At 50.1% G+C, this 25,161-nt stretch overlaps 1 protein-coding gene and 1 non-coding gene across 2 annotated transcripts in view; both read right to left on the reverse strand.

The window, feature by feature from the left end:
* The window catches only part of LOC147747172 (cytosolic carboxypeptidase 6-like), a 1,837,485-nt gene that overhangs the window by 375,575 nt on the left and 1,436,749 nt on the right, over positions 1-25,161 (reverse strand). The window lies entirely within an intron of this gene.
* LOC147747173 (U6 spliceosomal RNA) lies at positions 19,141-19,247 on the reverse strand. The gene has a single exon (XR_015300354.1). It is a non-coding gene; the product is annotated as a U6 spliceosomal RNA (small nuclear RNA).

Genomic DNA, 25,161 nt, shown 5'->3' on the forward strand with positions numbered 1-25,161 from the left:
TTTATTACTGCTGCAATGGTTGTTGTTCATTATCATTTGAGATTACTTTAAACTGATATGGGTATAATCAATTTTTTGTAGCTTGCTGAAGCCCTTTACCCTCGATAAACTAACACACTACAAAATGGCCGCCAGGAGGTTTAGAACCTCGGATGTGCCTTCTTCTATTTTCTTTCCCTGCACCCACATGTGACCAGGCAGCCCGCGAACCTAGTTCTATTTCTACGCCCGCCGCCTACTCTACCGTTACCATCCCGGTGTCGGCAGCTGGGAAGGTGTAACAGACGGACGTGCAATGCACGCTGGTGAGTCCTTCTGGTCTTTTCGGAGGTAAGCGCAGAATGTTTGAGCTCCCTTCCGCTTCCGTGGCCACACCAACCGAGATGGTATTGGTTTACAGGGTTCTGGCTGGGTCGGGCCGCATTGTTCTCAGTTGCTACACGCCGAGGGACTCTAGGACCTCTATGAAGGAGTCTCGAGGGTGTGCCCTGGGAGCAGCGGTTTTCTCTGGCTTGACACCCTGATGCTTTAGCGCTAACCCGGTGCTTGGGGGCCACTAATTGGATGGCCTCATTTACTGCATAAGGTTTTCGGTGCCAGTCAGGTATTGCAGCACCGACCTGACGAAGGGCAGGCTCAAATAATGAAGGTGTGCTAGGTGTGTGAGAGCCCTAGTTCGAATAAGGAGAACACCTTCTCAATTCAATTCAATTCAAAAGACCTTTATTCGGATTTCGTAAAATTCATAAAAGTACACAATAAAAAACATTCATTTATACAATACAAACAGGCATGGAGTCGTGATTTAAAAACTGAAGCATTTCTCATGAGGCAAGTAAACAATTTAGGAAGGGCTTTCCATGGTTTTGCGTGCACATGTAATAATTCTCAAAAAAGTGCTAGTGCGAAAAATTAATTCATCTGTGTCCAGGGACAATAACATTGAATAAGATTCCCCTAATGAAAGGGGTCTGTGTTTTCTAAAATACGGAGTTAAAATCCAATTAATATATTTTAAATAAAATTTACAGAAGAATAGAAAATGCAAATCATTCTGTTTACTAATACCATCACATGGGCATGGGTTATAATCATTTGCATGTTGGTAGCCCAAGGGAAATCCCAATAATGTTTTTATAGAACCTGCCCTTAATCGGAACAGTAAAGATCTTTCCCAGTTCGTCATTGGTAAAGTTGATTTAACAATTTCTTTTTCCATTCGTTCTGAACTATAAAGTGCATACAGTGCTTGTTTGACCTCAATTTTGTCATTCGCTTCAATATTATTAGGATCGGAGAAAAGACGTTCCCTGTTCACATCGCTCAATGCTTTTGAAACATCTGCGAGCCAGGAATTTGACATGCCGTGATCACATTTAAGGCAGTCTTTTATTATATTTTTAGTTAAAGTTGCGGAGTGATTTCTCCAGATCCTTAACCAAAAAAGAGCTGGTCTGGATCTAATAAAGTCACATATGTAAGAGAGGTTAAGTTCCTCAAGGCAAATCCATTCTGTAGAGGAGAACACCTTCTCCTTTACACACACATTAGGGGTTCCTCATTGACCCTACTACCGCTTCTTGCTCAGTACCCTTAGATCCCACTCAACCAGAGGAACTTTGTACCTTTGTTTTGTAATAAGGTCTGCAGAGAACCATGGCTGATAGGGGAGATGGTTATTTGGTCGCATAGGAGCCCCACCCACATTCTCCAGTCTCTCTTAAGTCTCTGAAGATCCAAATCCTATGGCAAACTTTCATCCAAATGAGCATTGTTTTTGGGACACAGCACTTTACTATTCGACCAGCAAAGAAGAAAAAAAACTTGGGGGCATATTTACAAGGTCCCTGTGCCACCGGAGAATCACTTGTTATACGCTTCGGTGGTGCACAATGCTGAGCCATATTTACAAGACCTCGCAAATTCACCCTGCGTGGGCTTTCATGGCCTTGTAAATATGGCCGCCTTTCATGTATTACTCTGCATGAAAGGGATTTCCCACTCAACACCCATGGATTCTGACGCATTCCCAGATTTACAAGAACTGGGGTATGAGTCAGATTCTAACGCCTCCCAAGGGAAAGCGTTAAAGTGACAACGAGGAGAAATATCTTTATTTCCCCTTGTTTTATGCTCTTTCGATGTGTGCTGCATTCTGCAGCACACATAGGAGGAAAACACTATCAATGATTGTTTTGGTGCAGGAAGGTGTACCTTCCTGCACCAAACAATCATCCCTTGGTTTTTTGCTGCTCTGGCATCGGAATAGTGAATAAACGGAATTTGAAACATGTCCTATTAATAATTTAGGTAGTAATGGCTTATTATGGAAGCCAGACATAGCAAAGTTTTATTGCAGTTGAGTTTCTGTCTTATCCATTCATTCACCAGGCAGGCAAGTGTCATTCTCAGGACCTGCCTTTTAATCCACTATTATTGCCTTTGGCATTTTTGGAAAATATTGGGGCATATTATCAAGGGGGGCAATAGGCAATTTTCGCCGCTTTGCGGCCTAAAACAGCTGCTAAAGCGGCGAAAATTGCCTATCGCCCTATTAGCAAGCTGTCTCTAACAGCAGTTAGCGACAGCTTGCAGGCGATAGCGAGCGGTTTGGGGCCCGCTTTGCATGTTAGCGATAATTATCGCTAATGACATGCAAAGTGGGCGTTCCCAACCCGTTAGCGACTGAAAGCAGTCGCTAACGTCGCTAACGCCTATATAGCAAGGCAGGCTTAGCGATGGCAATATTCACGCCAAGCGCGAAAATCGCCAAAAACTAACACCTGCCCAGACCAGTTCTTAGCCATGTTATCCAATGGGAGGTGGATAACATGGCTAAGAACATTTAGTAGCTAATGCGTGAATATCGCTGTATTCTCAGCGATATTCACGCTATCACCGGAAAAATGATCACTTTGGAGATAAACGTAGCTAATAGCACATTATCTCAGCGATAACTTCCGGCGATGCTTAGCGATTAAAAAATCGATGCTAAGCATAGTTAGCAATAAATATCGCTAATTGTTGGTAATATGCCCTATTGTTTGTAAACAGCGCTATTGCGAATGATTTCGCTTAGAAACCATTTCCAACTGTACTGTATACAGAACCCATTGTTCATCATTCTCTAACGTAAGAGTTGTGACAAAATAAGTTTTGATTTTGATTTTAATTGCTCTAACATCAGAGATCAGAGCAGTGAAAAAAATAGGGTTTGAAGCCTGGGCTTAGGAAGACACTGGGGCATATTATCAAGGGGGGCGATAGGCAATTTTCGCCGCTTTAGCGGCCGTTTTCAGCCGCTAAGCGGCGAAAATTCTATCTCCCTATTATCAAGCTGTCGCTAACAGCAGTTAGCGACAGCTTGTAGGTGATAGCGAGCGGTTTGGGGCCCGCTTTCCATGTTAGCGATAATTATCGCTAATGACATGCAAAGTGGGCGTTTCCAACCCGTTAGCAACTGAAAGCAGTTGCTAACATCGCTAAGGCCTATTAGCAAGGCAGGCTTAGCGATGGCAATATTTGTGCTTAGCGCGAATATCGCCAAAAACTATCACCTGCCAAGACCAGTTCTTAGCCATGTTATCCATTGGGAGGTGGATAACATAGCTAAGAACATTTAGTCGCTAATGCGTGAATATCGCTGTATTCTCAGCGATATTCACGCTATCACCGGAAAAATTATCGCTTTGGAGATAACTGTAGCTAATAGCACATTACCTCAGCAATAATTTCTGGCGATGCTTAGCGATTAAAAAATCGTTGCTAAGCCTAGTTAGCGATAAATATCGCTAATTGTTGGTAATATGCCCTATTGTTTGTAAACAGCGCTATTGCGAATGACTTCGCTTAGAAACCATTTCCTACTGTACTGTATACAGAACCCATTGTTCATCATTCTCCAACGTAAGAGTTGTGACAAAATAAGTTTTGATTTTGATTTTAATTGCTCTAACATCAGAGATCAGAGCAGTGAAAAAAATAGGGTTTGAAGCCTGGGCTTAGGAAGACAGTGGGGCATATTATCAAGGGGGGGCGATAGGCAATTTTTGCCGCTTTAGCGGACGTTTTCGGCTGCTAAGCGGCGAAAATTCTATATCCCTATTAGCAAGCTGTCGCTAATAGCAGTTACCGACAGCTTGTAGGCGATAGCGAGTGGTTTGGGGCCAACTTTGCATATTAGCAATAATTATCGCTAATGACATGCAAAGTGAGCGTTCCCAACCCGTTAGCAACTGAAAGCAGTCGCTGATGTCGCTAACGCCTATTAGCAAAGCAGGCTTAGCGATGGCAATATTCGCGCTTAGAGCGAATATCGCCAGAAACTAACACCTGCCCAGACCAGTTATCCAATGGGAGGTGGATAACATGGCTAAGAACATTTAGTCACTAATGCATGAATATCGCTGTATTCTCAGCGATATTCACGCTATCGCGGGAAAAATGATCGCTTTGGAGATAAACGTAACTAATAGCACGTTATCTCAGCGATAATTTCCGGCGCTGCTTAGCGATTAAAAAATCGTTGCTAAGCCTAGTTAGAGATAAATATCGCTAATTGTTGGTAATATGCCCCACTGTTTTTCCTCCTCCCTCAGTGTTGCAGAGCCCTAAAGATGGTAATGGAATGGCAGGTGTTGGTCCACCATCACTCCCGCCTTCCTCAAATTTCAGAGGATCCAATGGAGACAGGACATTCCCAACAGAGGAAGAAGTGTGGCGCAGTGGCCAGGGCAGCTGACTCCGAGCACAGGGCTCATGGTTCGACCCCCAGCGGCAGCTCAGCTCAGCACCATGTGACTCTGGGAAATAGGAAATAGCTCACTTAATCTCCCCAACGGACCCCAGCGCCTTGAGACCCTTAGAAGTAAGTAGCTAGCGCTTTACATATACCATATTTGGATTTACGATGCTTTGGCACCACCAACCGCCACCTTCCTGGGTTGCTACGGTCTCTCCAGATCCGCAGCAGGTAGGGTATTATGTTTCTTTTATACACATAAAATGAAGGATTTTTATTTTTTGGGATGGGCTACTGGGTTTGGTGGCAGGACACCTGATGCATGTTTTTAAATTATGGGGGAGAGGGAGATGAGGATAAGAAAATCCACCTTGTGAATGACTGCTCTGCTATAGCGCAAACTAGACCCGAGGAATCGGGTATCAGAGCGCTTTACATGACCACTAGATTAATTGATTTGCCCAGAATCACAGGATGTTGAGCGTCGCTGCCGAGACTAGAACCCGGTTCCCCAGCTTCGAGGTCGACGGCTCTAGCTGTAAATCTACATTCTCTCCCCATGACTATGACTCCCATGCCCCCACACACAGCTAATGCATGGGCTCAGCTCACAGGAGTGTTTAAGTACAGCCTATGTATATGAGTTATTGCCTATGTATTCATATAACGCTCAATAAAAGCATTTATTATGCAAATATGTTTTGAAGCCAAGCCGCAAGCATAAAAAGTTATAGAACATACCATATATGTTTAAGACGCTTGTTCACCCCTTGGAGCATCTCTGCATTGAAGAACATCTTTATTCTTCCCAGCTCCAAGGTTCGCCTTTTATCACCCACGGACAGATGAAAGGCTGAGTAGACCTGGTGTGATTTCAACTCGAAATCAAACACAGATTCTTGGAATGGATGCTTTATGAACCTCCAGATCAAGATTTGACCTCTATGGAAGAATTTGGACAATTTGGGAACCACCAAGCGCAGGTTCCACGGCTGCCAGATTTGGCAGCAGAACCCATGATCCGCCCTGCAGTGATCCTACAAAACTGACTTCTCGTTCTCAGTTTAGTTCCGAGGCTCGGCCAACAGGGCAAGAAAATCGACCCAGGTGCCTTTTGACTCCCCGGTCATGTGACTGCAGGAAAACGGAGGGGGGGGGAGGGGAGAGGGGGGCTGGATGATCAAGGCGAGTTGCTTTCAAGCTATCTGCCAGGTACTGGCTGAGCACACTTTACCCGAAAACCCACCGTGATTTCAAATGGAAGATAAAACACACACTGCAAACGCCAGAGATGAAGAGCTGTGACACGACTACATTCAAAAGACGAACCCAACAGTTAAACCCAGAGCACGTCTATTTTGGTCCCGGGATGAGCCGGGGAGCCGGCGCGGGATAATAGAAGCCATTTCCTCAAGCACATGCAATTCACAAGCTCGAGTGTCAGGTCTGGTGACAGCATAACAAATGAAAGAGCGCTCCCCGCGCACTGTAGTGTCATTTCTAAAATAATTGTTCGCAAGGCGGTTCTTTCAAGCAGCCCGATGCCTAGTGGCACGCTGCGTTTTTTTCCACATATCATTTTTGCAAAGACACACACAGAGCGTGTTTTGATTCCCCCGTTTTTAGGATCTGAAAGAAACCCACGCGGCAGACACGCCAGGCTTCAATTAAAATTCCGCGCAGCAGCTCATGCTAATAGGAGGTGAAATGTTGAGGAAATTTAGAACACACGCACATGAAAAAGGGAATTTTTCCTTGCATTGGGTGTCTCAAAAGTACAATTTACAAATTAAAAAGTGCCATTCTTATTTTACCCACATTAACTCGGCATTAACATTCGGCGAGTATACGTAGAAGCTGACTCCTGGCTTCAAAGATATTTGAAACAGAAACACTAACCGCCTCGCTCCTTTCAACGCACTTACTCGCAGTAGAAAGTGAAGCTCTGGGGCCCAACGATGTTGGCAGAGATACTGCCACGAGGAAAGGCACGTGCGTAATTTGTTGCTCGCCACCCTTTGAAGTGGTACAGCTCTGTGACGGAACATCAGAGACACAGTCCCAAAACAACCCTTTAATGGCCCTGAAGGTGAATCCAGTCGTGGGAAAATCACCATTACCGCCTCGTACATCTTCCTGGATGCAGTCCTTGCACATGAGATATTTCTCCTTTCTGGCAGAATCAATTCCCTAGCTGAAACCCAAAGAGTTCCCCCAAGATGGCCCCCATTACCCAGGAGCCACCACAAAGGGGAAGAACTACCGAAGAACTTCCTGTAACACACCACTCTAATAGGAGAAAAGTAAAACAGGAAATAGCCAACCCCATGCCTGAGCGGGAGGACATGAGTCAGGACTGCATCCAGGAAGAACAAGACTCGGAGTAATGAAGATTATCGGTAAGTAACTGTGGCATTACCCATGATAAGGGTAACACTTGAAGACATGCGATCGCCAGTATAGGTTCCCCTACGTTTTAGTAAATCCTTTACTAAGCCCTACTGAGACTGTAAAACGAATGAGTTGGAAAGAGCCTGTACCTCCATAGTGTGTTAAAGCAGTACGCTTAAGCCACTACCATTAGTTAGCACCAAGTTATAAAGAGCAACATGCAATTATCAGCAAAATCAAAATGCCAAGGTTTACTTTTGGCACCCACCTCCAGTTTGCATGCCACTGTTCAAGATAGAAGGTGAAGTCCAAAGGGTCTTTGTTAGAACTGGGATTTCTGGTTGGCTAGGGATTGCTCATAAGCCAGGCAGAAACCACCACTCTAGTCAGGGCAAGAGAATTACACGCTGACGATAACACCTGCTCACCCCCTTGGTAGCTTGGCACGAGCAGACAGGCTTATCTCAGAGGCAATGTGTAAAGCGTTTGCGCAACACACACACAGCAGCGACACACTAGGCACACCACAAAAGAGACTCCACACAAGGTTATATAACAAAATAGCCTTTATATTATCCTCAGCACATTAGATCCTAATCACACAATATACCGTGTGCCAACTGGCACCACTAAGTAGTAATTTACAGGGGATTGTATACGGGTCCGGGACAGGGCCAATTGGGCCACTGTCAGAACCATTAGAAAGCACAAGTAGTAAATATAAAACAACCAGTACCTACTGGTAATATATTGTACTCAGCATTATCACATTAGGCATAAACCCATTACGCATCACTGTAGGCAAGAACACATTATGCATCACATTAGGGCCTTACACCCTTCCAGCACACCAGGTGCTTCACAGGCTACTGTCCTGTCCTCGGGGCCCATCTGGGAATTCCCCGTCATGCCATACGCCACCAAAGTCAGGACACTAGGCTGCCACTGCAGCAGGGTGCATGCCCAACAGGCCAGCACCAGAAATGAGGGTGAGGGTGTAATCCGCCCTGGTCTCTCTAGAGACCCAAAACAATGCACCAAAGTTGCAGCTGCCCGCAATCAGGCGGTGCAACTGTGACCAAAAGAACTTAGCACCAGCAGCGCCTCCTCAGCCCCCCTCACCAGGACTTCTATGCAGCCTAAAAAGGAATGGGCCCGTCGTTGCAGCTGCCCGTGACCTCACGGTGCAGCAGTGAAGCCCGACACCACAGTGCCACTCGAGCCCCTCTCACCGGGACACTTAATGCACAATGCTCCCATGTTGCAGCTGCCCGTAATCAGGTGGTGCAGCTGTGTGTAAAATCAGCATCAACAGTGCCTCGGGAGCCCCCTTTTCCCGGGGCTCCTCTTTCCTGGCTTCTGATGCCTCAAATAGGCCACTAACAGGGGCCTTCCCAGACTCCGTCCGGTCTTCTCAGGGTCACAAGCACCAAGGTCATCTCCTCTCCTCACGCTGCCGTACTCCGGCAGCTTCCTGGCCATAGCAGATGCGAGCTCACAAGGCCCGGCTCCTTGTTGCGGTCGGGGCACCGCCCCAAACCAGGCCTCCTCTTGCCTGGCTTCTGCTCTGCTTCGTGGCTGGCCCTGACTTTTGAGGGCCTTGCTCCGCCTTGATTGGTCCATGGAACGCGAACACGGCCCGCCCGAAACCAGGCAGCTTGCCTGACTTGCTACACGACGTTCATTGTGCGCCGGCTCTGGATGAAAACAAAAATGTGGGGTTGGCTCCCGTCTGGGTTTCCTCTGCCCGGGGCGTGCCTTAGGTCAGGCTTTCCTCGTCTGACTTCCTGTTGAAGGCCAAAAGAGCCCACGAGCCTTCATCTCTCCTGCTGGCCGGCCCGCCTACAACCAGGCAATCTCTGCCTGATGTCCGCCGCTGGCCGCAATAATCCGTGACTCCTCTCCGACACACAGAAATGCAGGGTAGGCTCCCGCTTTACTTCTAGGCAGCACAGGGGAATCCCACACCGGGATTCCCTTGGAACACTTTTGCACCACAGCCCTGCCGGCCTCAAGACCCCTGGGGCACTCCTCACATCCTCTCCGGTCTGGGCAGTGTCCTCCTCGTGCTGAGTGTGCTCTCTAGGACATGTAGTCCACAGCCATCAAAGTCAGAGCTGGGCACAGGCAGGCCATCACATAGGGACCCTCAGGAAGCAATAGTTGGGTCTCACAGCGGTGACTACTGTCGCCCAGCAGTCCTTCGCCCCCAGAACAGGTACCAGCAAGCACACAGACATGGGGTCACAGCTCCAATATTTATATTAGCCAGGTCTTTGTTCTGCCCTGGCATAGGGCTTGGGGAACCAGTCCCAACTGGTTCTGGTGGAGGGGGGGACTGAAGCACTTTCAATACAGTGCTTACACCCTCCTTTGTCAAGTTAGGCTCTGGCCCCAGACACACCACAGGGGGGCAGAGCCGGCATTGAACAAGGCAGGCACAGACCTATTCAGGGGCTACTCCAGCCACTATTCCAAATGAAGATCTGCCTATTCAGCCTAGCGCTGACTGACCCTGCCCCTCTGGAGCCACACACCTCACCAGCCCCTGTCACTCCAGAGCCAGACATGCAATACACATCAGGCAGGCACATAGCACACATTTCTAAAATAGTGATAACAAATCTGTGCACACCACTACGCAGCATTTATTATCACTATTCCAAACATACCAAACTTGACCATGCTGCTCCTCTCATATCAGGAATTTCCACTGAAACACTTATCAGGCATCCAATACATTCCTATGAGAGGGCCGCCTCACAGCAGTAAGAAACCAAAAAGGCTGTTTGTTACTACCAGGACATGTCACACAATTAATGTACTTGTCCTACCTTTTACCTACAGTGCACCCTGCCCTAGGGCTAGCTAGGCCCTACCTTAGGGGTGCCTGATGTAGCAAAAGAGGGTTTACTGACATGGCACCCACTTTATGTGCCACGTCACAGCGGCAGCAAACTGCGCGCACAGGCCCTGCAATGGCAGAGTCCTGAGACAGGTTTGAAAGGCTACTTTGGTGGGTGGTGCAAGCAGCGTTGCAAGCCGTCCAGTAGCATTTAATTTACTGGCCCTGGGTATCTGAGATACCACTTTACAAGGGAGTGACAGGTAAATGAAATATGCCAAACAAGGGTAGACCAATCCTACCATATTTACCACAGAGAGGACACACACTTTCCACTGGACAGCAGTGCTAAAGTACCCAAAGTCCTAAAACCACCAACACCAGGTCAGAAAAAAGACTAGGAGGAAGGCAAAAAGTTCAGGGATGACCCTGCAAAAAGGGCCAAATCCAACAGTATTCATGCAGACTTGTACATTGAATAAGAATGACGTCCTATGTACGAACAAACAGTACTTTGCAACAGTTGAGACAGTCACCTAAAAACTGCCACTGATAACTACCTCATACATTTTTACAGAGATCCATAAAATGGCAACCATGCTAAGGTTGGATCTCAAGCCACAAAATAATGACTAAAAACTCACACACAAATATATTTTACAATTTAAATGCTTTTGTATATAGTTAAAGTAGCAGCAACTTCGCGGTCTATTGACATTTTATGGTTTAAATCTTTTTATTGAGATTTATCAACATTCAATATGTTCGGCATTTCAAAAGTTCTATCGTAGTTAAAGTTACATGTTTGACATATGGCATAGCTAAGAAATCAAAGTTAATGGAGAACATATCCGAATAGAGTCCAAACATAACACAACGTGAAAAGGAAACCTACTATAACCCCTCCCCCCACCCCGTTCCTTGTCCACCAAATAAATGATTATAAGCGTTTCCTGAGTCCCGCTATTTGAACGTGGGCATTACTTCCTTGCCTGTTGTGGATCAGAGAGCTGTAGGAGGCGGAGATACCTTCGACAGGTGATTTCCCTGAATTCGGAGGAAAGAAGCGACAAAAATGGTTGCAAGAAATCATTAAACATGGATCCCTTCCTTGCTATTGTCAAGGTCAACTTTTCCCTCCCCAGGACATGCCACAGGCGGTATAGCCAGCTTGTGAAGGTAGGGATTTGGGAGGTGCTCCAGTGTGTTAGTATGTTTTGCACTGCGGAGCCCAGCGCTATTGCCATCAGCCGACCTCTTCGTGATCTGAGCTGGTAGGTCAAAGGGTTGGGAAGGCCCAGAAGGACTATGCGGGGAAACGCGATATTTGTGTGTCCAAATGTTTGTCCACTTCATCAAGTACTTAAGTCCAGTATGCCTGGATATGTGTGCAATCCCACAGCAGGTGCACTAGGGTGCCCAAGCTCCCGAAGCCCTGCCAGCAGTTCGCCCCTTGAGTGGGATCTATTGAGTGAAGACGCTCTGGAGTATAATACCAATAAGTAACTAGTTTGATAAAGGTTTCGGTCAGCTCCATGTGAGATGCTGAGTGGTGGGCTCCATGGTATACCCCCTCCCATTCCATATGGCTGAGTGTTCTGCCCAGTTCCCTTTCCCACCTCGCGTGGCTGGCATTGTACATATGCGTATTTCTGGCTAGGAGTATTTTATAAAAATTCAAGATGAGTTTACGGTCCACCCCAAACAAGGCCTCCTCTTGCCTGGCTTCCATTCTGCTTCGTGGCTGGCCCCGACTTTCGAGGGCCTTGCTCCGCCTTGATTGGTCCACGGAACGCGAACACGGCCCACCCAAAACCAGGCAGCTTGCCTGACTTGCTACACGCCGTTCATGGTGTGGCGGCTCTGGATGAAAACAAAAATGAGGGGTTGGCTCCCGTCTGGGTTTCCTCTGCCCGGGGCATGCCTGTTCCTGTTGGAGACCAGAAGAGCCCACGAGCCTTCATCTCTCCTGGCGGCCGGCCCGCCTACAACCAGGCAATCTCTGCCTGATGTCCGCCAGCGACCGCAACGGTCCATGACTCCTCTCTGAGGCACAGAAATGAGGGTAGGCTCCTGCTTTACTTTTAGGCAGCGCAGGGGAATCCCACGCCGGGATTCCCTTGGAACACTTTTGCACCACAGCGCTACCGGCCTCAAGACCCCTGGGGCACTCCTCACATCCTCTCCAGTCTGGGCAGTGTCCTCCTCGCGCTGAGTGCGCTCTCCAGGACAAGTAGTCCACAGTCATCAAGGGCAGAGCTGGGCAAAAGCAGCAGGGCCACCCTTAGTTGCACCTCCAATACCCTTTTCTTGGCAGCCTCACCACCATGAAATGGATGGTAGAAATGCAACTCAGAATATGCTGAATGATGCGGCATCACCAGTATATTCCTGTCCCTTTGCGCTGCGCCACTGCTGCTGAATCCTGGAGGCGGCGGTCCAGTGGCAGTCTGACCACCACACTCAGAATTCAGCAGGTGGACCCGCAGTGGTGGGACCATCACCGCGAGTACGGAATAAGGCCCTTAGTCGAATAAACTGTGCACAGCTTGGCGTGCACCTCCTTTGGTGATTCAGTAGAGATCAATCTGATTTCAAACTACTATAAGTTGTTGTTTCAGTGTTTAAAAAAAAAGGTGCAAGGTTAAAGTCTTTCTTAAATGTCTAAGGCTTCACTGCTAAATGTCAGGGTTCCAAATACCGAGGCCGCCTTATCTTGATTCCACTTTATACTTCTTTCTTCCTCCTCTCTACACCTCAAGTCTCATATCTAACAATTACATCTTCTTTTGCATCCATGCCTTATTTCTTTGTCACTGTTTTCCTATCTTTCTTTTCCTCCTTTCTCCCTTTTTCTATTTTTCTCTCTTGTCTGGGTGACAAAAATAAGTTCTGGCTAATGCCCACGCAGTTGAGGCAAAGATATGTAATTTGCAGAAAAGGGCAGGATTTTCAAATGAGTTTTACCACCTGATGTTGCATACTTTACCACGAGGTTAAGTCCCCCTTATACACGTATGTGCAAATCCTACTTATTCGCCAAGTACACATGACTTGATTCATATCACTGATCGCACATTTCCAACCTACCAATGGTTTATTTACAATTGGCCAAGCACTAACATTTTGCAGCATGTGCAAATAGTAGAACTTGGCATTACTGCAGTTTTCATAGTCCTGCAGTCTTGGAAATGTACATAACATATGTTTTAAACCTTCGTTAATTCTCGCGACAGTCTCAAGTCTCACAATCACTTCATATCTTACCACAAAACTGTGAAACGCATTTCATGTTCATTTCCTATCATTTAAATTCCATCCTGTGCTGCGCTGAAATCAGACAGTTTTATACTCTCACGTAGTTTTTTAAATATTCATAGCAGGAAGCTCATTAGCCATAAAGCAGCCTCAATTTGTACAGGTTAAGACGAAGCAAGAAATACGTTTGTACTAATTACATGTATCACATTTTTCTAAGTTAACTTCTAAAATCATAAAACTCTGAAGTGGTTGAGCACGAATGCAAGACTGTCGGCAATGAGGACTCACTGTTGGCTGTCATTGACCGCCATCTTTGAAAAGTGCCAGACAGTAATTGTTATTAGGTGTGGGTCCATGACTAAACTGCCAGTTAAACAGGCCTATTTTTGGGATCTGGCTTCAAGTTGTGAAGCTGCATTCCTGAGTCATACCTAATGGTGGTAACGTGAGCTGTGAAGCCTATGACGCAAGATGTAGAATTGCTGACCAGGGACGGACTGGGACAGACAATAGGCCAGTGGCGTAGTTGGGGAGGGGTGGAGGGGGTTGGGGTCTGCCCCAGTCAGCACCCTTTTTGGGGCCGGCGAAGGTGAGCAAGTCGTGTCCATCGACCCAAGAACAAGTCGTCTGTCTGCTGCCATTCCACCACCCCACTGGAAAAAGTCGTCTGTCGGCTGCCATTCCACCACCCCACCGGAACAAGTCGTCTGTCGGCTGCCATTCCACCACCCCACTGGAACAAGTCGTCTGTCTGCTGCCATTCCACCACCCCACTGGAACAAGTCGTCTGTCGGCTGCCATTCCACCACCCCACCAGAACAAGTCGTCTGTCGGCTGCCATTCCACCACCCCACTGGAACAAGTCATCTGTCGGCTGCCATTCCACCACCCCACTGGAACAAGTCGTCTGTCGGGTGCCATTCCACCACCCCACCAGAACAAGTCGTCTGTCGGCTGCCATTCCACCACCCCGCTGGACCAAGTCATCTGTCGGCTGCCATCCCCCCATTCTTACCTGCACCGGGTGGCAAACTTAGGGGTCACCCGGGTGTCTGTAGGTCTAGCTACGCCACTGCAATAGGTCCGCCGAGGTATTTTAAGGCATGGGCAAGTTGACCCTGGCGTTTGATAGAGCCAGCTCTGTTCTGCACAGACTTCGCCTGATAAACTTGAGAGTCCACAGATTATTTTGTTTTATATACCATTTTCCTTTGATATATTTTAATGCAGGTAATGTGTGTCTATTACAGACATTTTGCAGAGAAGTGTTGTGTTTATGTTTCATGCAATATCCGTAAAAAAATATTTCCCATCAAAACGGGACCTCGCGTATGAGAAATAGGAGGGTGTCACAGCAATTTGAGGTAATATTCGTGAGCTGCTGCTGTTACGCAATAGTGAAAACACACCTCCCTATCCCTGAATATTAAATGGAAACACATTTAGAATTTGGACCGGTGTGCTTGTGGACTCTTAGTGACTTGGCCAAAAAGGGGATGAAACAGCTGAAAATGGATCATAAATTAAAAGCTGTTCCGTAAAAAGGCACCCCAAAATACGTTTGAACCAGGGCCCCCCAAAATCCTTAAAATGCCTCTGTAGGCCTGGGCACCAAAATAAAAGCAGCTCCCATTAGCGAATCAGATAGCAACAAAAAGTGGCCCACATTTGATAATCAGGGTAGTTTTGAACTTGTAAATATATGCTCTGTAGGTGTTTTGAAAGGCATAGGAGAGCTGCCAGCGTCATACTTCAGCAGGGAAGTTTTTTTTAAAACTTTAGTCTTTGTAGAGCACTCGTGTCCTCATCACGAGTTCTTGTAATTCCTATAGCGTCAGATAGGGGTGTGGGATTACTGATGCAGTGTCCTTGCATTAGAAGGGGCGCATGTACAAAACAAGAAGCCCTGTATGGCCTTAAGAATGTCCAGCGAGTCTCACCCTATGACAAGGATTGTCTTATTACTTACCGGTAATCTTCATTACCCCGATTAGGGTCCTCCCCGTCCCAGTCCTTACCACGTGAGGCAGTCCTGCCTCCACCCAGCCAATCAAAACGCCAGAAATCCAAAAGTCGAAGGTGACATAAGCCCCTCCCACCCACCGCCATGCCTGTTATCAACAAGACTCAGACACAAACACAGCGGGAGGGAGGGAGGGAAGAGGACTGGGACGGGGAGGACCCTAATCGGGGTAATGAAGATTACCGGTAAGTAATAAGACATTACCCCCTCATGGGTCCTCCCCGTCCCAGTCCTTACCACGTGAGGAACTCACAAGCAGAGAACCAAGAAGAAAAAAAATGCAGGACACCAGGGATCCATGCAAAAGTACAAAACTTCAAACAATAAAGCATCGACGAACAGCAGCGTACAAGACGCCAACAAAAACCGTCAGAAGAGGCAAGAAAACATCAAGCCGAGAATGTTGCACAAAAGTGTGACGGGACCGCCAAAAGGCCGCCCCACAAAGCACCAGGATAGAGACCCCGCCCCATCAGCACAGGAAGCAGACACAGAACCCACAGGAGACAAACAGGGTAGGAGAAACCCAAGACTGTAGTGAACATCGGAGGCAAAACAGAAGAGCCCCGCGAACACCCAAAGAAGGGGAACAGGAGAAACCCCCACAGCAGGCAAAACAGGAAGCAACACCTCCAGCCGCAAAAGGAAACACGAAGAAACAGGCAGAAAAGCCCGATCTAAGCCGCAAAACAACTCAAACCTGCAGAAACTGCAAAGAAGGAAACAAAACGAGCAAGGCACCCAACCCACCCAACCGACAAGCGGAAGAGAAGGCCAGCAAAAAAAACACCGCAGTGGACAACCACAACACGTCCACCACTAACAAGGACATGAAAGGGGCAACCGCAGACCATGCAAAACAGCAGGCAAGGCCCAAAGAAGAAATGAGAACAGGAGAGCCCGGGCAACGAAGCAAAAGCTCCGAAGAAGCCGACCTACCAAAGGGCAACAACCACTGAGGAAGTCCCCAGGCCCCGACAAGCACAAACCGCCGACAACGAGCAGACAAAGCGGAAGGGGAAAAACCCCAACAACAAACCCAAGCTGGAGAAACCAGCACAGAAACAGGAACCCCACCATGGATTCCGACCAAGAGAAGAGCACCAGGAAACAAAAGAGCCCCAAAGTGCATCACAGCTCCAAAGAGCGGAAGGCCAACGCGACCAACACATGCCACAGGCCACCACAGAAGAACAGCCCAAAGACGCTAAAGACAGCCGCTCAAGAGACAGGCAGTCAGAAGCAAGCGCCAAAGACAGGGCAAAGACAGCTGCGGACCCAGAAGCAGAGCCGGAGGCAAGGGAGGCTGGACAAATCCGACTCCCAACAGCAACAGCAGGAGCGGAAACCAAAAACAGCAAGGCCAACCCAACAACACCGACACCCCCCAAACCTCCGCAGAGCGCCCGGGAGGAGAAAAACAGGAGGGAAGGTATACAGAAAACCCGAAGGCCAAGGAAACGAGAGAGCAACCCCCGAGGACAGACCACCCCGGAACAAAAACCGGGGGAGAAGAGCAACAGGAGGGGAAGCAAAAATGACCAAACCAAGAGTCCCAAACCAAAGACAAAAGGACCTGGAACAGAGGAACAGACAGAGGGAATGCTACACGAAGCAGCAAGACAACCCAGCGCAGGGCCATTCCAAGCACCAGCGCACAGTCCCAAGCACCTACGCAATGTCCCAACAAAAGGACATGTCCCATCGAAACAAGCACCAGACAGCACCAAACAGAGGACGGCAGGAAGCGGCCTAAGCCACCAAAAGAAGGCACAACCAGAGTACCAATCCAGTAAAGAAACCAACCGCCGTAACAGGGATGCCTCTCAAGACCCTCTGAAAGACAACAGAGAAGTCGCCGCCCAGACACAAGACAGGGAAGCCCGCAGGAACAGAGACACGTACCGGGACCCCCCAAGAAGGCCCAAACAACAACGAGCCCCCAGAGCGCCAGCCCGAACAACAGACAAGCCGGCCACCAAGGACCCCAACGGGGCCCCCAACCCAAGGACAGGCATCCAAGGACAACAAGAGAAGAGAGGAAAGCAGAAATGCACCCCACACACCAGGTCAGGAGAGCAAAGCCACCAGACCAGGGGAGAGAGGAACCAGAGCCTCGTAACCAGCAAGACAAAGGACCCAACAAGTCATCGGAAGAAACACCAAGGACACGAGGTGCACAAGAGCCCAAGGAACCACAGCCGAGGAGGCGACCACCATCTGCCGGACACAAAACCAACCCCGAGCCGGGGCAGGAGGGAGACCCAGTAGGACCCGCAGAAGATCCAACAGGACAGAGAACAGATCCGGAAAAATGGAACGCCTCATGAAAAGCGTGTCAACCTAGCGCAGGGACCATGTCAACCCCCTCCAGCAATGCTCAACAGAAAGCATACAAGCCGCTGAAGCGAGCACTGAGAAACAGCCCCCAGCAAAGCGTCAAACTGGTCCCGAGGAACCGAAGTCCCCGAACAGGAACCAGACGAGGAACGGCCAGACCCAAAACGACCCCAGAAACCGGAACCAGGCCAGCAAACCCCCACAGCAGGAGCCAGCACCGCGGAAAAAAAAAACCAGAGGAGCATGAGAGAGACCGAAAGGAAACACCTGAAAACAGGAAACGGAACTCAACCACCGCAAACCTCTGAGCAGCCGGATGGAGGGGAACGAGAAAAACAGGTGACTCCCACACCTAGGGAAGCCAAAATTATACACCAAGAAGACGGGAAAACCGGGCTGCAAGGGGCACAACCGAAAGGGACACAGCCGCACCAACCCGACCAAAGCCCCGGGAGGCAGAGCCGAACAGAAAGACCAACGGGAGCCAGGACCTGTAACAGAGAGAAAGAGGACCCCCGGCCCCACTCCACCACCGAAACCAGCACCACAGAGCGTAGCGACAAAAAATTGTCCGACGCCAAAGAAGAATGGCCTAAAAGGGGGACAGCCCGGACATAACCTGAAGAGGAAGAGATGCAACCACCAGGCCACGGAGACTCCACCCGGGCACAACATATCCGACTGACATTCAGGGGCAGCAGCAGGCGCCGCAGAGGCAGGGAACCAAACGTAGTGCAAAAAATGCAGGCATAGGACCAAGGCACTAGGGGAATGGCAAAGCACCAAAACGCAGGCCAGAGAGAAATCTCACAAGCCCCCGCCGCTCCGGTAGCCGAGGACAAGACCCAACCATCCGGGACTGGAAGGAGGGACCCCTAAGAAAGCACAGACCGAAAAAGAGCAAGCACACACCCCAAAAAGGAGAAGCAGCATACGAACTCTTGAGAGCGGAATCCACCAACCGCCCAACCCGGACCTCCAGGGAAGAAGCCTCCGAAGACCGAGGGAGAAGGCGCAAAAAAGAAGAAAAATGGAGGATACCAGGTGACAAAGACCGCCAGGCGAAATCGTGACCCCAGAAAGAGAGGAACACCCCGCATGGCAATGCCAAGCCACACCGCAGCCAGTACAGCCAACAGGACAGCACGAAATGGCCAGTAAAAAATGGGAATAAACCCCGCCGGAGCAAATAAATCAGGGAGAAAGACCCAGCAACAAAACACCTGAAATCTCATGGACCATCCCCGAATGTATACCCCAACAGGGAAAAAACGTCCACGATCCCACCAACAAGAGATGATGGCATAGCACCAGCAGCGCAGACAGCGCAAAACAGTCCAAGAAAAACTGCAAAAGATGCTACGTGGACAAAGAGAATGCAAATTTCCAAAGCACAGCATGAAAATGAACATCCCAAGTCACATTGACAGCATAGGCAGGACTTGAACCCTCAGCACATGATAGCCCGTGACACCAGAGGCATATTGGATGCACCGGAGAGGAAGTCCCCCTCAAACATGGCGAGTAAAGGAGTAAACCCCATATATGGAACGCTTCACGAATATGCATGTCAACCATGTGCAGGGACCATGCTAATCTACTCAGCAACGTCCCAAGCCTAGTATATATGCTGCCGAAGCGAGCACCAGGAAAACACCCAACACACATTGGTGGTGGAATTGAAAGGAAGTGCCCAGCAACCTCCAGGAAACACTGCCCCAAACAGCAATCTCACATGTGAGAACAGAAAATAAACAAAAAGGGCAGCCCTGCAGTCTCCACCCACAGCCACATATGAAGAACATGGCCGCAGGGGCCGGCCACTGCACTAAAGCACCAGCGCCGGAACGACCTGGGGCCAGAACACCAGGAGGGCTCCCCGCCCCAGCCCAGCACATGAACGGGGAGCATCCTGACCCCAGAACAGGAGCGTGGCCGGCCGGAGGACCGGAGCGGCCGCGCCGGTAAAAACATGAAAAGACCATACAGAAGCATTTAAAAATGCAAAAGAAATACTCACGGCAGCGCCAAACCACCCAGAAGCAAACAGGAACAGAGGCAGGAACCGGGAGCACCAGCGTTCCGACAGCCGTCGGAGCAGAAAAAAAACAGGCATGGCGGTGGGTGGGAGGGGCTTATGTCACCTTCGACCTTTGGATTTCTGGCGTTTTGATTGGCTGGGTGGAGGCAGGACTGCCTCACGTGGTAAGGACTGGGACGGGGAGGACCCATGAGGGGGTAATGATTACATACAACTCCTAGTGTTCAGGGTAACATGGAAATGCTCTCTATGAAGCATTTCAGAAAATCATAGTAGTATAATGATCTACTAAAAATAGTTTCTTTGCTCAGGTTGCGAAACAATTTAAAGGCAGAGAAAACTTTAAAAACAGCAAAACTAAAAGCATGCCAAATTATCAGAGGAAAAGTGTGTTTTTTAAATCTACTTATGGGGATACCTTGCTGCAAAGTTCCCCACCTTTCAACAGGGCTTAGCCATAAGAGCGTTGCATTCTGGAACTTGTGGTTTTGCTTTTTCAATTAAGAGTAGGCTCAGAAATCTCAGCATGCATAATGCTGCTGAGCAAAAGTCCAAAAGCTGGCTGACGTTGTCAGTCATAACATGCACTACATTTAGATGCTCTCCAGTCAGACGGCTGCACCGGGCGGATGCCCCTGAACTGTTTATTACACATCTCGGGCAACAACACAGGGTTCACCACAAGCACCAAAGCAAGTGCTCTCGTGGTGCACAGGATCCAGTGCTCCCAGGAGGCACACCGCCCAGTGTCCACCTCATGCACCACAGCCAGTGCTCTCCTAGTGCACAGGATCCAGTGCTCCCTGGAGGCGCATCACCCAGTGTTCACCTCATGCACCACAGCTAGTGCTCTGCTGGTGCAAGGGATCCAGTACTCCCTGGAGGCACACCGCCCAGTGTTCACCTCATGCACCACAGCCAGTGCTCTCCTGGTGCACAGGATCCAGTGCTCCCTGGAGGCACACCGCCCAGTGTCCACCTCATGCACCACAGCCAGTGCTCTCCTGGTGCACAGGATCCAGTGCTCCCTGGAGGCGCATCACCCAGTGTCCACCTCATGGACCACAGCCAGTGCTCTCCTGGTGCACAGGATCCAGTGCTCCCTGCAGGCACACCACCCAGTGTTCACCTCATGGACCACAGCCAGTGCTCTCCTGGTGCACAGGATCCAGTGCTCCCTGGAGGCACACCACCCAGTGTCCACCTCATGCACCACAGCTAGTGCTCTGCTGGTGCAAGGGATCCAGTGCTCTCTGGAGGCACACCGCCCAGTGTTCACCTCATGGACCACAGCCAGTGCTCTCCTGGTGCACAGGATCCAGTGCTCCCTGGAGGCACACCACCCAGTGTCCACCTCATGCACCACAGCCAGAGCTCTCCTGGTGCACAGGATCCAGTGCTCCCTGGAGGCACACCGCCCAGTGTTCACCTCATGCACCACAGCCAGTGCTCTCCTGGTGCACAGGATCCAGTGCTCCCTGGAGGCACACCACCCAGTGTCCACCTCATGCACCACAGCCAGTGCTCTCCTGGTGCACAGGATCCAGTGCTCCCTGAAGGCACACCCCCCAGTGTCCACCTCATGCACCACAGCCAGTGCTCTCCTGGTGCACAGGATCCAGTGCTCCCTGGAGGCCCAACGCCCAGTGTTCACCTCATGCACCACAGCCAGTGCTCTCCTGGTGCACAGGATCCAGTGCTCCCTGGAGGCACACCACCCAGTGTCCACCTCATGCACCACAGCCAGTGCTCTCCTGGTGCACAGGATCCAGTGCTCCCTGGAGGCACACCACCCAGTGTCCACCTCATGCACCACAGCTAGTGCTCTGCTGGTGCAAGGGATCCAGTGCTCTCTGGAGGCACACCGCCCAGTGTTCACCTCATGGACCACAGCCAGTGCTCTCCTGGTGCACAGGATCCAGTGCTCCCTGGAGGCACACCACCCAGTGTCCACCTCATGCACCACAGCTAGTGCTCTGCTGGTGCAAGGGATCCAGTGCTCTCTGGAGGCACACCGCCCAGTGTTCACCTCATGCACCACAGCCAGTGCTCTCCTGGTGCACAGGATCCAGTGCTCCCTGGAGGCACACCACCCAGTGTCCACCTCATGCACCACAGCCAGAGCTCTCCTGGTGCACAGGATCCAGGGCTCCCTGGAGGCACACCGCCCGGTGTCCACCTCATGCACCACAGCCAGTGCTCTCCTGGTGCACAGGATCCAGTGCTCCCTGGAGGCACACCGCCCAGTCTCCACCTCATGCACCACAGCCAGTGCTCTCCTGGTGCACAGGATCCAGTGCGCCCTGGAGGCACACCGCCCAGTGTCCACCTCATGCACCACAGCCAGTGCTCTCCTGGTGCACAGGATCCAGTGCTCCCTGGAGGCGCATCACCCAGTGTCCACCTCAGGCACCACAGCCAGTGCTCTGCTGGTGCAAGGGATCCAGTGCTCCCTGGAGGCACACCGCCCAGTGTTCACCTCATGCACCACAGCCAGTGCTCTCCTGGTGCACAGGATCCAGTGCTCCCTGGAGGCACACCACCCAGTGTCCACCTCATGCACCACAGCCAGTGCTCTCCTGGTGCACAGGATCCAGTGCTCCCTGAAGGCACACCCCCCAGTGTCCACCTCATGCACCACAGCCAGTGCTCTCCTGGTGCACAGGATCCAGTGCTCCCTGGAGGCCCAACGCCCAGTGTTCACCTCATGCACCACAGCCAGTGCTCTCCTGGTGCACAGGATCCAGTGCTCCCTGGAGGCACACCACCCAGTGTCCACCTCATGCACCACAGCCAGTGCTCTCCTGGTGCACAGGATCCAGTGCTCCCTGAAGGCACACCCCCCAGTGTCCACCTCATGCACCACAGCCAGTGCTCTCCTGGTGCACAGGATCCAGTGCTCCCTGGAGGCACAACACCCAGTGTCCACCTCATGCACCACAGCCAGTGCTCTCCTGGTGCACAGGATCCAGTGCTCCCTGGAGGCACACTACCCAGTGGCCACCTCATGCACCACAGCCAGCACTCCCTTGGTGCACAGCACCCAGTTCTTTAGACACACTACCCAGTGCTACCCAAAGTCCACATACACAGAGCTCCCTGGAGGCACACCACCCATTTATCACCATATGCACCACAGCTAGTGTTCTCCTGGTGCACAGCATCCAGTGCTCCCTTAGCTACGAAACACAGTGCTACCCAGAGTTCACAAAGATAGTGCTCTGTAGATAGACACACCACCCTGTGTTCACTTCATGCACAGCAGCCAGTGCTCTACTGGCATGCAGGATCCAGTTCTCACATAACACAGTGCTACTCAGAGTCCACATACACAATGCCCCCTGGAGGCACTCTGTCCAGTTGCACCACTGCCAGTGCTCTCTTTGTGCACATGATCCAGTGCTCCCTTAGATACACAACACAGTGCTACCAGAGTACACATACACAGTGCTCCATGGAGGCGCACCGCCTACTGTTCACCTCATGCAACACTGCCAGTGCTCTCCTGGCGCACAGCACCCAGTTCTCCCTTAGACACACAACACAGTGCTATTCAGAGTCCACATACACAGTGCTCCCTGGAAGCACACCAGCCGGGTTCACCTCACACACCATTGCCAGTGCTCCGTTAGACACACAACACAGTGCTACCCAGAGTCCACATACACAGTGCTCCCTGGAGGCAAGCGGCCCACTGATCACCTTATGCACCACAGTCAGTGCTCTCCTGGTGCACAGGATACAGTGTACCCTTGGATACACAATACAGTGCTACCCAGAGTCCACATGCACAGTGCTCCTTGCAGCACACCCCCGTTTTCACCTCATGCACCACAACCAGTGCTCTTCTGGTGCATAGGATCCAGTGCTCCATTAGACACACAACACAGTGCAACCCAGTGTCCACATACACAGTGCTCCCTGAAGGAACACCGCTCAATGTTCACCTCATGCACCACACCCAGTGCTCTCCAGGTGCACAGCACCCAGTGCTCTCCAGGTGCACAGCACCCCCTGCTCCCTTAGACACACAAACTAGTGTTACCCAGAGTCCACATAAACAGTGCTCACTGGAGGCACACTACCCAGGGTTCACCTCATGCAACACAGCCAGTGCTCCCATGGTGCACAGCATCCAAAGCTCCCTTAAACACACAGCACAGTGCCACCCAGAGCCAACATATCCAGTGCTCCATGGAGGCACACCATAGCCAGTGCTCCCTTAGGGAAACAACACGGTGCTACCCAGAGTCCACATACACAGTGTTCCGTGGAGGCACACCACCCATTTATCAACATATGCACCACAGCTAGCGTTCTCCTGGTGCCTTAAACACACAACACGGTGTTTCCCAGAGCCAACATACACAGTGCTCTTTGGAGTCACACTACACTGTGTTCACCTCATGCGCCACAGCCAGTTCTCTCCTGGTGCATAGCATCCTGTGCTCCCTCAGATACACAACACAGTGCCACCCAGAGCCAACATATCCAGTGCTCCCTGGAGGCACACCACCCATGTTCGCCTCACACACCATAGCCAGTGCTCCTTTAGTGAAACAACACAGTGCTACCCAGAGTCCACATACACAGTGTTCCCTAGAGGCACACCACCCCTTTATCACCATATGACCTCCTGGTGCACAGGATCCAGTGCTCCCTTAGATACACAACACAGTGCCACCCAGAGCCAACTTATCCAGGGCTCCACTAGAGGTGCCCGTGTTCAACCTCATGGGCACGGGCTCTAATCCCAGCAGGTCTACCCAGCCTTTCATCCTTCCAAGGTTGATAAAATGAGAACCATTGAGTTGGGTAACAATAAACATCTGTTATTCAGCACCAAGATACCCTTGGGTGAACCTGCGCTTTACAAATACACGTTATGTTATGTGCACAGGAAAGGTTTAAACAAGTATCTATGTTGGTGTCGGTCTCTGCACATGCTCTAAGGCTAAATGTGAAACTCCATGTCTGTAGCACCTTCCTTTTTTGCAAAATAAAAACATCTAAGAAAATGGTCGACATAAACAACAGAATAAAGTATTCCTCTCAACACACACTGGGACATAGCATCAAGAAAGCTACGGAGAAAACCACCAATAGGCTAGAACTTAAAATTAATAATATAAACACACCAACAATTAACTGACCACAGCAACGCGGTACCACACACAGAACACAACCTCGGCCAAAGGACAGCCAAACCGAGCACAAACATCTGTCCTCAGGGGAGATCTGCACTATTATGTCATGTCCACCTGGTAAGAGGCCTGTGCGGAAAATGAACAGTCCCACCGGCAAGATTATCAGAACAGCAAGAGGCAGTACACCAATCAACACTCCGAAAGTAGGCCACGACCACTTGGCTGTAGCAACATTAAACAAGTGCCCCAAAAGAATTTGAACTACTTAAGCATTCATCCCAGGAAGTTCAGAACTCCTAAAAAGTAACACAAAGCTAAATATACATACAACTCATCCTTCTAGTCCACACAATTACCGTAGTGTTGCATAAC

This window comes from Lissotriton vulgaris, chromosome 1_1, assembly GCF_964263255.1.
Source record: "Lissotriton vulgaris chromosome 1_1, aLisVul1.2, whole genome shotgun sequence".
Classification (NCBI taxonomy): domain Eukaryota; kingdom Metazoa; phylum Chordata; class Amphibia; order Caudata; family Salamandridae; genus Lissotriton; species Lissotriton vulgaris.